This window comes from Grampus griseus (assembly GCF_964374135.1).
Source record: "Grampus griseus genome assembly, chromosome: 7".
Lineage (NCBI taxonomy): Eukaryota > Metazoa > Chordata > Mammalia > Artiodactyla > Delphinidae > Grampus > Grampus griseus.
Genome location: NC_139001.1, coordinates 29,541,329 through 29,553,970, shown reverse-complemented (window position 1 = coordinate 29,553,970; position 12,642 = coordinate 29,541,329). Strand labels below are relative to the sequence as shown.

The following is a 12,642-nucleotide window of genomic DNA, read 5'->3' as shown; positions in this document are numbered from 1 at the left end:
CTGGGGGTGGGGTAGTACTATTCTTTAGGGATAGGGGGCTGCCAAAGGGGTGCCTCCAAAGTGTACTGAGACCATTAGCTTCTTTGCCAAAGAAACTAAACAGAGGTTCTGCTCCAGGTTGCTCTGGAACCACCTGCAAGCACTCAAAGTCTACTGATTCCTGGCCTCACCTCATAATAATTGAATCTGGATCTCTGGAGATGGGGTCTGGGCATCAGTATGTTGTAAGAGCTCCCCAGGTGATTCTGATGCGCAGCCAGGTTGAAACCACTGCCTTGGAGATGGTGATCAGGAAAGGGAGAGGCTCACCTGGGTAAGAAATATACCAAGCTCGACAGCAATATTGCAAAAACCTGAAGCATATTAAAAAGTCTGGGAGAAAATACAGTCAATCTTCAAAACGGTAGTTATATTCCATTAAGTCTGGAAACACTGTAGCAAATACTGAATCATTGCTCCTAGGGGAAATATATTCATGTATATATGTCTGTCATATAGATTATCATTTTAAATACTAAAACCAAGTCATCATGGTAGAAACCCATGAGGTTCAGGGGTGTTAAGTGACTTGCCGAGACCATCTCATCAGTCACAGGAACCAGAGTTGAGATTCAAGTCCTGTCCAGGTGATTCTGGAGCCGGAGCTTCTTTCGCTACACCACACTGCCCCCTACCGGCTCCATCTGGCCACTTGTGCACGAGAGCTGAACCAGAAGGCAGCGTGTGCCTTTCCTCATCTGGAAACCAGTGCGGGTCCAAGAGGCCACTCAAAATGTTCAGCGCTATGTGCATGTCCACAAGTACTGATTTTGGAGTTCCAAATAAAGTTTAGGGAGTAGGTGCATTTGCAAATTTGGAATCCGCTAATAATGAACATCAGCTGTAAATAATATTACCAGCAATTATATTTGGATATAATTAAATGACTTTTTCTTTCTCACTTTTCTAAAATCCCTTTAATGTGTATGTATAAATTTTATAAGGAAAAAATGTAAAAAACAAACTAAAAATCTTTTCCATGGCATCCCTCTCTCTATAGACCTATTTCTTCCCAAAGTGTGGCCTTGACCTATTTACATCAGAATCACTTTGAGTGGTAATTGAAAAGATTTAATCTTATCCCATCCCTTCCCAAACTACTAAACTAGAATCTCTAGGGAACCCAAGAATCTGCATTTGACAAATTCCCCCAGATCACTCTTATGTACACTAGTGTGAAAAACATTTGCTATAGCAATCTCTAAAGAGTGAGGATAAAATAAGGGTATTTCAGATAAAGAGGCAGAAAGAAGTTACTTCTCACAAACCATTGCTGAAAGAACTACTGAAAGACATACTTCACTGTAAGAAAAGATTGAAACCTGGGAGGAAGGATTGGGATGCAAGAGGCAATGGTGAGCAAAACGATTGGTAAGCATGTGGTAAACCTGAATAATTGCCTATAGCAGGCAAAATAAAACTAATGAAAGGGGAGGAAAATTAAAATGAGGTGAAATTAAGTTAAAAGACAACCGTAACATAGAAAAAGAGGTTGTGTAATTGGTGTTAAAGCATGCCAAAACTTCTTAGAGTTTGGAAGAGGAAAGGAGATACCGAGTAAACATTTTTTGGACGTACAGGAGCATGACTTAAGGATAATAAAAGAATAAAAATATAAAGTATAATTTTGAAATTAGTAGGAAAAAAGGAATTTGAAAACTGTAATAGCCAAAAAAAAAAAAGAAAGAAAGAAGAAGAAACAAAGAAGCAAAGGCAGGAGGAAAGAATGTTTCAAGAGAATGCGTGAGCAATGGCATAGGAGTGGAGAAGAGGCTCCACTGTCAGGTAAATTTGATTTTACTCTACTTACATGCTAATAACTTTGCCTAGTATGTTTTTTAAAAAAATAAATTTATTTATTTATTTATTTTTGGCTGTGTTGTGTCTTTGTTGCCGTGCGCAGGCTTTCTCTAGTTGCGGCGAGCCAGGGCTACTCTTTTGTTGTGGTGTGTAGGCTTCTCATTGTGGTGGTTTCTCTTGTTGCGGAGCATGGGCTCTAGGAGCGTGGGCTTCAGTAGTTGTGGCACGCGGGCTCAGTAGTTGTGGCTTGAGGGCTCTAGAGCGCAGGCTCAGTAGTTGTGGCGCACGGCCTTAGTTGCTCCGAGGCATGTGGGATCTTCCCGGACCAGGGCTGGAACCCAAGGCCCCTGCATTGGTAGGCGGATTCTTAACCACTGTGCCACCAGAGAAGTTCTATTATGGCTTCATGGGTGTTGGCAGAAGACACAAGATTCCTGGGTAAGATACAAAGGACAATATTACTCACAGCCTGGCTAGTAGCGTAAAAATCAATCAGCATATTTGTGTCAGTTTCCTTATTTCCTAAGCCCCACAACAGTGACACAGAGTGTCTAAGTGGATGCTTGCACACGTAGTGCGTTGTATTACAAGAGAGAAACACTGAGCTTGGGAACCTGTTGTTTTATAGCAAGCAGTAAGCAAGTTTGCTCTTTGTCCCAGAGGAAGACATTGCCTCATCTACAAAGGTTATATATAATCCTGAGAAATGGTCCTGGTAAAGATCAGTTAGGGCTTTGCATTCCTGGCACACTCAGTAAGACATGTAGGAACATGAGAGACCCGTGGAGGAGTATCTCCCAGCATATAGAAATGAGGATCTGTGAGTAAATTGTTTTGCTGGGTCATATGGTGCATTGGACTGGGAAGGAGGAAGAGGAGTGGAAAAGGAGTAGGGAGAAGTAATTTAAAACCCCAGAGCTGGGGCTTCCCTGGTGGCGCAGTGGTTGAGAGTCCACCTGCCGATGCAGGGGTCACGGGTTCGTGCCCGGGTCCAGGAAGATCCCACATGCCGCGGAGCGCCTGGGCCCGTGAGCCATGGCCGCAGAGCCTGGGCGTCCGGAGCCTGTGCTCCGCAACGGGAGAGGCCGCAGCAGTGAGAGGCCTGAGTACCGCAAACAAAACAAAACAAAACAAAACAATCCCCCCCTCCCCCCCCCGCCCCGCGAGCTAAGGGCCTTTTATAGCCGTTTGGGCTGCTATAATAAAAACCGTAGACTGGGTGACTGAAGTAACAAACATCTCTCACAGTCCTGGAAGCTGGAAAGTCCAAGATAAAGGTGTCAGCTGGGTTTTTATAGCATCTTAATAAAGAACAATAAACTTTTAGAGTAGTGACAAAACAAAGGAAAAGCACGTTGGGCTTCTAGGAGATGGCAAATTGTGGAAAGATAAATATATAAAGGGAACTAACGGAAAATAAGGGTTGTTTTTAGCAAGGTTTGTTCTGTAGGTTTCTCTGGCGCCATCTGCGGGCTGATAAGAGTCTAGTGCTCTCTCCGATGATTGAGAATCGATCTGCCCTTCCTGGTACAGAGCGGGAGGCCAGAAAGTTTTTCTTGTGTCTTGTTGTGGTTTCTTCTTTATATCTTTAGTTGTAGAAGATCTTTTCTGGTAGGTTCTGGCCTTTTTCATTGATGGTTGTTCTGTAAATAGTTGTAATTTTGGTGTGCCCATGGAAGGAGGTGAGCTCAGGGTCTTTCTACTCCACTATCTTGGCCCATCTCTTAAGTGCAAATCTTTTAAATTGGACTTAACCTGTTTATATCCCATGCCAATTTTTCCTTTTGGGGAGACATATCTCTAAGAGCTCTTTGTAAATGAAGAAAATTAGCCCTTTGCTACATATGCTATAAATATTTTCCTGAATTGCCCTCCCCCTTTAATTGAGGTATAGTTTAATTGGGGTACAATACTATATAAGCATCAGGTGTGCAACATAGTGTTTCACAATTTTTAAAAGTTATATTTCATTTATAGTTACAAAATATTGGCTATATTCCCTGCGTTGTATATATCCCTGCAGCTTTTTTTTTTTTTTTTTTCAAATGGGTCAGTTATTTAATTAGGTTCTTTGTAAGAAGTTTAGAACACTACTTTGTGAGGATAAATTCTATTTGTGAGAGCAAATACAGAGCGGAGGTAGCCCTGGAGCTGAGGAACAGCTTTGACTCTTTGCAGAATTTGTGAGTCCGCAGCTTTCTGATCTACCTTGCTCTGCTCTGTAATCTCGTAGTTCTCTCTCTGCGTGTTGAAGATCTCACCTTCCTGGTGCCTGAGCTTACGCAGCTTCTTTTTTTTTGCGGTACGCGGGCCTCTTCCTGTTGTGGCCTCTCCCGTTGCGGATCACAGGCTCCGGACGTGCAGTCTCAGCGACCATGGCTCACGGGCCCAGCCGCTCCGTGGCATGTGGGATCTTCCCGGACCGGGGCACGAACCCGTGTCTCCTGCATCGGCAGGCGAACTCTCAACCACTGCGCCACCAGGGAAGCCCACGCAACTTCTTTCTAAAAAAAAAAAAATTTTTTAAAGCATTTTTATTGGCGTATAATTGCTTTACAATGGTGTCTTAGTTTCTGCTGTATCAAAAAGTGAATCAGCTATGTGTATACATATATCCCCATATCCCCTCCCTCTTGTGTCTCCCTCCCACCTTCCCTATCCCACCCCTCTAGGTGGTCACAAAGCACTGAGCTGATCTCCCTGTGCTATGTGGCTGCTTCCCATTAGCTACTTATTTTACCTTTGGTAGTGTATATAAGTCCAGTACATTCTCTCACTTCGTCCCAGCTTACCCTTCCCCCTTCCCGTGTCCTCAAGTCCATTCTCCACGTCTGCATCTTTATTCCTGTCCTGCCTCTAGGTTCTTCAGAACCTTTTTTTTTTTTTTTTTAGATTCCATATATATGTGTTAACATACGGTATTTGTTTTTCTCTTTCTGACAGACTCTAGGTCCATCCACCTCACTACAAATAACTCAATTTCGTTTCTTTTTATGGCTGAGTAATATTCCATTGTATACATGTGCCACATCTTCTCTATCCATTCATCTGTCGATGGACACTTAGGTTGCTTCTGTGTCCTGGCTATTGTAAATAGAGCTACGCAGCTTCTTTTTGAAGTAAGCATCAGTGAGATGTTCTGGGATTTTCACACCACTGACATCAATTTTGGTGGAGGTGGCAATGACAAATTTCTGGTGTGTTCTACGCCGAGGAACTCAATTGAGGGACAGAGGCCCAGTCACGAGTAGCAAGCCACTGCTCAGCTGCTTCAGGAAAATGACCCTCTTGCCTCTGTGGTGCCCAGGGAGGATGATCAGAATGGTCCCAGGAGTGATGCTAGCACACAGTTTTCTCACATGCTTACCGAAGGGTTTTTTGCCAACTCAACAATTTTCGAGGGCACATCTTCAGTAGGATAATACCTAGGCATTTTGCAAAATTTAACCACTCGGGTACCACCATTCTTGACACCACCAACTGGTTTTGTGACAGGAGCAAGAACCTCCACCTTCTTTTTCTTTCTCTTTTCAACCTTGGCTTTATCTTCTGAATACTTCCTCTTGTAAAAGGCCTTTCTGGAGTACATAGCCGATCGGGAATGTCTGCCAGTTCCTCTGACCAGGACAGGGTTTCGGCTTCAGTGGGGCTTCCCCTTCTTAACCTTCTTCACCTTTTTAACCTTGCCACCAGCATCAGCCTTCTTGGCTTCAGGTTTTTTCTCCTTAGTATCTGGCTTCTCAGCTTTTTCACCCGCCATCTTGCAAGATGGGAAAGAGCGCCTTGTAGCTCATTTGTTTTATACATAGTAGTTGTACCTCTTAACCCCCTACCTCTTTCTTGCCCCTCCCCCCTTCCCACTCCCCACTGAGTTGCCCTTTGTTTGTTGAATTGTTTGTGGCCTTGGAGAAATGTTTAATTTCTTCTTCTTTTTTAAAATGTAGTCAAATGTGTTAGTAGCTATTCAGTAGGTAGTTATACCTGGAGAAGCAAGAAGAAGGTGGGAGCCTCAGCCACCATTTCCTTGAATAACAGATTAGGAGCCAGGAGAGGGGACCTTAGGGTTTGAGATGTGGGAGTTGTGTTGGGGGAAAGACCTGCCAAAGGGAGGTGAGTTAGGAAACTTGTAGGATAACCATGTGGTTGGGTCACATGGGAAATATGACTAAGGGCTCTGGAATCAGCCTTTGTGGGTTCAAATCCCAGGACTAATATTACAGAATGACTTTCGCAGGGGGCAGGTAATGAGCCTCCTATGTCTTAGTTTCTTCATGTAGAAATTATTAATATTTTATCTGAGGCTTAAATGAGATAAGGTCTGGCACACTGCTTGGCAGACAGGGAGTGCTTCCTAGAAAAGAAATAGAGAACTTGGGTTAGCTTGTAGGAGGAATGGAAATGAATAGACATATGGAGAAACTCATAGATTGTAGGTGAGTGAGAGAGGAATGAATGGTCAACCCTCTTTCTGTGGTTAAAATCATGACCATATTACGAAAACAACAATCGAAGGCTGTGGCTTGGAGGTTCAACCTAGAAACTCTAGAACCAGAGAGCTTGTTCCAATTCCAGCCCTACCCCGTACTGGCTTTGTGACATTGGGCAAATCACTAATGTCTCTCTGACTTGGTTTCTTCAACTAAAAGTGTGGAATAATAATTATACCTATCTTAGAGATGAAGAAATGAAAAGTGAGCTAAAATATGTAAAGTACCTAGAAAACTATGACACAGCGTATGTACCTAAAAAAGTTATTATATTACTATTAATCATTTTTCACTGTATCAGGTGCATTTTTACTATCACCTCCTTTAAGTTTTCTGAGATAATTGTTCCTTTCAATACGCATCCACCTATTGCCAAGATACTGTTCCTGATATTACTAGGTCCTAAATTTTGGGGTTGACTTAAATCTGCCCTTCCATCCTCTGGATCTTTCATATTCTCTGCTAAACTAATAATATTCTATGTTATTAATAGATATTGATAACTTCATGTTATCTCTCTCAAATGACATTTGCATTTTAACAAGAATTTTCAAGGCCTTGACTCAAAGCGGTGAGTAATGTGGTTATTTTAGGGATCCTGGCAGAGAGAAACAGTCCTTGGGCTGGGAGAGCTTTCCTAAATTCTAAATTTATATCAAGCCAGCAGCTGCCTACCCTGCTCACTCAGAATATGGAGTGGGGTTGTATTGGTGATCAGGGAGTGATTTAAATCAATTAACCAATACTTTTGTCACTAGTTATATGCCAACAACTGTCTTAGGTAATGTGGGGAAGAATATAAAGATGAATAATCCTTGTTTCAAGGAATTTATAATCTAATTGAAGACATCAAGATGTAGAAAAATAAAAAAGATACTTATTCTCATTGCCAAGGTCAGAACAGACCTGAGAATGTTGCCTACTGATCAATATACTGGTGTGAAGTCTTGAGGGCCGGGTCAAACCAGGAAGACGCTTATCTAGATAGGAGCTACTCATAAGATCGTTTTACTGCAGAGCCATAGCAAGAGTAACTGCTTAGAAATGGAGCCAACTCTGAAGTCAGACCACTAAAGGGGGAGTTACGGTATTGAGTTATGCACTGGAGGGAGAGTCTGGATGAAGCATTAACAGAGGGTGAGAGTCTGGGACAGGATGGGAGTGCAGGGCAAGTGAAGGTGGAGGATCCATGTAACTTAGTGGGGACATCTTCCATATGAGTTCTGGCATGACTTGTGAGGTGAGGATGGCATTTTAAAGGAATAAAACTGGGATGAACAAATAATATCTTTCCTCATTTGTCAAATAAGGAAGATTGAAACACGTGAGTACTAAGGAATTGCCCAGCTCTAGTAGTCTATAAGTCAATCATTCTAGGACCAAACAAAAAGCAACAATAGTTAGTGTTCAAATCAGCCATATAGACCCATGTTTCCAAATCATAGCTCATCAGAGTTCTTTTGTTCATTTGCCGTGAAATCTTTTAATTTTCTTACATTGTCTCTTGAATGTGTTAAGAAAATGTAGATTCTTAGCTCTCCAAAACTGAAGTGGTCTTCTTTACAAGACAGGAGAAAGAAGAAAAACAAATTTAGCCCAATTCAATGATTTAAACCTAAAGTTAAGCAGACTGAGACAAAATGATAGTGTCCGTTCTCCATTTTTTCCATTGAGCACCAGATCAGCTTTGATGTTCAACATACTTTTCAATTATCCTTCTCTATTTTTAATAGATTAACAGCAAATCAGATGCTTATTGTACAATTCTCTAACAAGGCCAAAAAAAAGTATTACTGAAATGAAAAAGAAAAGAACTAATGAATATTAAAAAAAAAACAATTGTAACTAGTCTTTTTGGTCTTTGGTCTTTTAGTTTTTACCCCTCTTCTTCCCCCTTGCTTCACTCCAAGATGGTGTCTTGGTGTATTTGCTTATATAACCTTATGGTATTGAGTGGAGGGCGTCCTTGTGTTCATAAACCTGTGTCTTCTGGCTCCGTAGTAATATCGGTCGTCAACCTGGTTGGTGCCAGGCCTGAATGCATTCCAGGGTGAAGCTGTTGCTTAGTGTAATTTGTGTTCTGGCCTCTCTGGTTTGATCAGGGCCAGTGGTTTCCCTGGCTGACCGGGTTCACCCCAGTCCTGACTAGTACTAGGGAAACCCCTTGAAGTCTGGTTATAACTCCCATTTGGCCCTGGTGCAACAACACTCTTCCCTCCCACTACACATTCCACTTCCTCCCTGACTAGTACTTTTTCTTCCAAACCCCCTTACCAGCTTTCAGTGATAACTGAATCCCATCTAGATCACGCCTCCGAAACCATGCTCACCACCTGATTTACTTTCAGGAGTTTGGGACTCTGGTGGGTGGTAGGGGGAACTGATAAGATGATTGCATTCCAGACGTTCAACAGGAAGCAGAGCAAAAGTCTTCTGTCTGGGAAGGTTCCCAACTCATCTGGGTGTTTCTAAATCCCCCTTAGCTTCTTCACCCATTCAATCAATACATATTAAGAACCTACTGTATGTTAGGCACTCTGTTAGGTAATGGTGATATAATGGTGAACAAGATAGGGTCCCTGTCCTCTTGGTGCTTATAGAGTAATGGCAGGGGGGAGTACACATGATAAAGAACTCAGCAAACACGTACATAAATGCAATTTTTTAAGTGCTATGAAAGAAACAAATAGGAGTCTGTGTTCCAAATAATAAGGGAGACATTAAAAAACCCATTTCAGAAGGAGTTTGGTGAAGATTTCTGATAAGACACTTAATCTGTTAAGGATGAGAGACAGCCAACCATGTGAAGACAGGAAGAGAATGCAGGGCAAGGCATAGCAAATGCAAAAGCCCGAGATGGTAAAGAGCCTCCAGATGGGTTGGGAAGTAATCTGCAGATATAAGATTTTCCTTCCATTCTTACAGAAAAGTGACATAATTTTGGGGGTATGATTAAGACTACAAACTAGAAACTTGCTGAGTTTTGAACAAGGCTCAGACTAAGGTAAGCAAGTGAGGCACTCACCTCAGGTACAAAATTTAAGGAAGCACCAAAAAACTAAATGGTCAAGGTAAGCATATTTTAAAACATCAAAATTAATGTAAAAAGTCAATGATGAACAAAATATCAAATTTTAAATAAAATACAGAATCAGTATTACTGAATTCTCCTTTTGTCATAGGCTCCAATATGGTTTAGCACGGCTCTGGTATTACTATCATCTCCCAACAGAGATCATTTTACTTTTCCCTTTCCAGTTTGGATGCCTTTTATTTATTTTTCTTACCTAATTGTTCTGGCTAGAACTTCCAGTACTATGCTGAATAGAAGCAGTGAAAGTAGGTATCCTCTAACCTCTTAAAATTTAGAATTCGTAAAAGGAGATGACTGGAATGTCCATAAAGTTTGGAAGGACTGATCTTTATGAGTGTGTCATCAGTTTTGACTTGAATTGATTAATGGTGTTCCATTGTTATACATATATTCATTAACTTAATAAATATTTATTAACATATATGAAAAATTACCGCTAGGCTTTCCCTTTGTTAGATTTTTTTTCTTGTATCATCATCTTGATGATTATTCTCAAATTCTTTTTCCACTGGAAATTAGGAATGAATAAGGTAAAAGAGCTGCCATAAAAAATGTTTGAGAAGTGCCAATATAGCCCATAAATCTATGGCTGAATTGTTTTGGAAAGGCTTTATGGTAATTTAGGGTAGAAAGATGGTATCAAGATTTAAGCTGCTATTTGGTTCACTTGCCACTTCGGGGAGGGATGACCTGGTCAGGGCTGTGGCCAGTAGGACTGAGACATGGAGTAGGGACTCCCAACCCAATTCTGTGATGAATCTGAAGTTAGGAATGTAAATAAACCTGAAAACTGTTGTGCAGGAATTCTGAGATTCAAGGGGTCATAAGGCAAGCTCTGGGGGTAGCCATGGCTGAAGGGAACTGGAACCAGCTAGGACAACCATGTTTGAAACAAGAGTCATGACTTCTGTGATCTCACACCCCCTGGGTATCAGTTGGAAACTTTGACTAGGCAGAGTGCTGTAAGTATATTAAGGGTAGAACCAGACAGTATCACCCACTTACTTATTCTCCTTCAAATCCATCTCAGCTATCACCTTCCCTTGCTCCGTCTTCGTGCCTTTACTCAATTGTACTTAGAAAGTCAAGTTATTTCAATCAGGCTATCTGCAGAAAGGGCGGGTAGACCTCCTGGTACATTTTTCACCGACTTCAGCACCAGAAATCAGTTTGCTGCTAACTCCTCATTTTCTGGATTGTTGAACTACCTCCCCTGGGTAATCAGAAATCCTGAGGTATTCCCATAGAGGAAGACTTTGGATATCGGTTGGTCAACTTCCAGGAGAAGCAAGATTCAAGACACATCACTCTCTTGATCTCGCCTGTCCATATTATAGCTATAATTAGCCTAGAAAGCCAGGGACTTTGCTGTTTTCGCCTGGAAACACAGCTGCAGTTGCTGCACCCTTGATTCTGAATGTTGTGCTGAGACTGAGGCCACCTGTCCCTATGTCTGTATTTTTTTCTCAAAGAGCTGAGTGATTGCCTTGAACAGCTGTGGGTATTTGCGTTTTATTTTTATAAGCCCTAAGCAACTGAGTGAAAAGCAAAGCCAATTATGTCATTGAGTCCTTTAATATGTATGAACAGAATAGCAGAAAACTGAGTTAGCCATGGCATATACAAGGTTTACATAGAAGAAGAAACACTGAATTTTACTGGGAAATCAGTGAACAAAGAGGCAAAATGTTTGCTTTTTTGGGGAAAGACTATTTTTACTTTGTTTACGTTCATTTAGATAAACTATCTTTACACAAAATCTCTTTAAATCCTACAAACACTGAATTTATCAATACAAGATGGCAGAGGAAGCATGGTTGGAGGACATGCTGCACATAAGTCTAGCAAAGAGAATTAGGTTTTCATACGAGTAACCCCTACAGATTTGTTTGTTCTTGGGACTGTTTAAAATAACAGTCCCTTTTTCTTTGAATTTTATGGAGTTTAAATGTTACTGCAAAGTTCAATATCCCATCTGAAAACCTATTTGTAACATCATAGCAGTAAGTCAAGAATTTGGAGAGTTGGAGCCCGATTTCTGGCATTCATTTCAAATGCCAGCAGGCTTTTGGTCACTGACTATCATTGGAGAGTCTTCAGGTTAGTGTAAGGGAGAAGGCAGTTTTACCTAATATTGTGTAGCGTCTTATTTGGAATTACAAGTCTCTTGGATCTTTGGTGGCTACATTTTTAGCAGCGGTGATGGTGTGAGTGGTGATATTCTGGGAAGTTAAATAAGTGGACTTTCCGGGGACTTCCCTCATGGCGCAGAGGTTAAGAATCCGCCTGCCAATGCAGGGGACAGAGGTTCGAGCCCTGGTCTGGGAAGATCCCACATGCCGCAGAGCAACTGAGCCCACGTTCCACAACTACTGAAGCCCGTGCACCTAGAGCCCGTGCTTGGCAACAAGAGAAGCCACCACAATGAGAAGCCCGGGCACTGCAACGAAGAGTAGCCCCTGCTCACCGCAACTAGAGGAAGCCTGCGTGCAGCAACGAAGACCCAATGCAGCAAAAAATAAATAAATAAATAAAAAATAAATGAATAAGTGGACTTTCTTATCTTGATATGAAAACTCATAGAAGCCTTTTACCTAAAATAATTGTTACAAAATTTGAGACATTTTGATCTTTTTCTCCTTATTTTCCTTCTTATTTTAAGGTGAATCCAGTTCATCTCATTTATAGTTTTTTGTTCTTTATTATGAAAATTCTACTTATTGTTGCTAAAATGATAGAAAATACAGAAAAACTAAAAATAAGAAAAATTTTATTCCAAAGGGCAAGTGTTTTAAGTACCTTTCTTAATCCTGGCCCAATTGTGTGTGTGTGTGTGTGTGTTTTCATAATTGAGACCATATTGTGTATATACACTTCTGTATTCTTTAAAATATTGTGTCATAAGCTTTCTCCAGTATTATTAAAAATTTTTTTTTTTTTTTTTTTTTTTGCGGTACGCGGGCCTCTCACTGCTGTGGCCTCTCCCGCTGCGGAGCACAGACTCCGGACACGGAGGCTCAGCGGCCATGGCTCACGGGCCCAGCTGCTCCGCGGCATGTGGGATCTTCCCGGACCGGGGCACGAACCCGCGTCCCCTGCATCGGCAGGCGGACTCCCAACCACTGCGCCACCAGGGAAGCCCTATTAAAAATTTTATAAGCAATTTTACCACCTCCTCTTTTGTTTCTCCTTCCCTACCCTTCCATTCTCTTTCTTAAAAAG

The 12,642-nt window shown here is 41.6% G+C and overlaps 1 pseudogene across 1 annotated transcript; it reads right to left on the bottom strand.

Annotated features, from left to right (window-relative positions):
• Positions 1-3,921: 3,921 nt before the first annotated feature.
• Positions 3,922-5,599, bottom strand: LOC309825174 (large ribosomal subunit protein eL6-like; annotated as a pseudogene). Its single transcript has 2 exons — positions 4,943-5,599; positions 3,922-4,157 (listed from the first exon to the last, which is right to left on the bottom strand). The product of its transcript is annotated as a large ribosomal subunit protein eL6-like (transcript).
• Positions 5,600-12,642: the final 7,043 nt, after the last annotated feature.